The following is a 1,426-nucleotide window of genomic DNA, read 5'->3' on the forward strand; positions in this document are numbered from 1 at the left end:
TTGCACAGAGAGGGACGTCCGTTGTCTTAGTTCTATGATCTCGATGCTTAGACAGGCCGCTCACCCCAGCAGGGCAGAGTTGTTCTTATGTCCCAGGGGGGCCGCTGCAGAAGCACTAGCAACTCTCTCCCTCCTGTCATCACCTCGGGCCTTCCTCGCCAGCACCTCCATTCCTGAGGCTCACGTGGGAGAGACAGTGTGGAGAGAAACAGAGATGAGAACAGGACTTCTTAAACAGCACCAGCAAGAATAGTCTTACAATGAAGTGTGCACCACGGGAGCGCCACACCAGCCGGCATGGAGGAGCGCGGCAGTTTCAAGCTGATCCCTGGCTGCAGTGGCCTGGGTCTGTGTGGCATTCGCGGCTTTGGCGACTGCGGTGGAGCTCCCTCGTGGGCCCCCGAGGACGCCTGGATGGGCACCCACCCTAAATATTTAGAAATGATGAAATTAGGCTGGGTGTGGTGGCTCACACCTGTAATCCCAGGAGGCTGAGGCGGGTGGATCACGAGGTCAGGAGTTTGAGACCAGCCTGAACAACATGGTGAAACCTCGTCTCTACTAAAAATACAAAAATTAGCCGGGTGTGGTGGCGGATGCCTATAATCCCAGCTACTCAGGAGGCTGAGGCAGGAGAATTGCTTGAACCCAGGAGGCAGAGGTTGCAGTGAGCTGAGATCGTGCCACTGCACTCCAGCCTGGGCGACAGAGTGAGACTCCATCTCAAAAAAAAAGAAATGATGGAACTAGATACAGAAGATGCCACCCATGTTTATATAGCATTCTTGGTTTATCTGGACCTCATAGAAAGCAAAACTGGCATGAACTAAACTGTGTCAGATTACCAGAACTCCAGCTCATCTGCCTTGTTGGTACTGAGATAGAAGAGGAGGGGTGACAGACTGTGGTGCCTACCCCCATCACTGCTTCCCTCAGCCATAACAGGATAAGGGAGATCTTGAAGGCTTCTTGAAAATTGCCAGGTGATCCAGATTTGCTGATGTCTTTTACTCTGGCCATAGTGGAGTCTGATTCTACAATAGTCTATTATAAACTTACTGATGGATTTATGCTGCCAGACCCTCAGAATATTTCTCTTAGAAGATGACATCTATGTTTCCTGATGCTTGTTTTATTCATACAAGATTGGATTTGAGACCCGTCAGACTGCTTTGTCTTTTATCTCAGAGATAGTCAGGGTTGACTTAGATAGTGAGGGTTGACTTCCCTATTCCATAAGGTTTTCATTCTGAAGAATAAAACTTCCCCAGGGGCTGGGCGCAGTGGCTCATGCCTGTAATCCAAACACTTTGGGAGGCTGAGGCAGGTGGATCACGAGGTCAGGAGTTCGAGACTAGCCTGACCAATGTGGTGAAATCCCGTCTCTACTAAAAATACCAAAAAATTAGCTGGGTGTGGTGGCGCG

General features: G+C 50.1%; 1 pseudogene; it reads left to right on the top strand.

Moving 5' to 3' along the window:
• The first annotated feature begins 297 nt into the window (after nt 1-297).
• On the top strand, nt 298-1,202 carry LOC101127971 (tRNA-splicing endonuclease subunit Sen15-like; annotated as a pseudogene).
• The last annotated feature ends 224 nt before the right edge of the window (nt 1,203-1,426 follow it).

Source organism: Gorilla gorilla, chromosome 4 (genome assembly GCF_029281585.2).
Source record: "Gorilla gorilla gorilla isolate KB3781 chromosome 4, NHGRI_mGorGor1-v2.1_pri, whole genome shotgun sequence".
Lineage (NCBI taxonomy): Eukaryota > Metazoa > Chordata > Mammalia > Primates > Hominidae > Gorilla > Gorilla gorilla.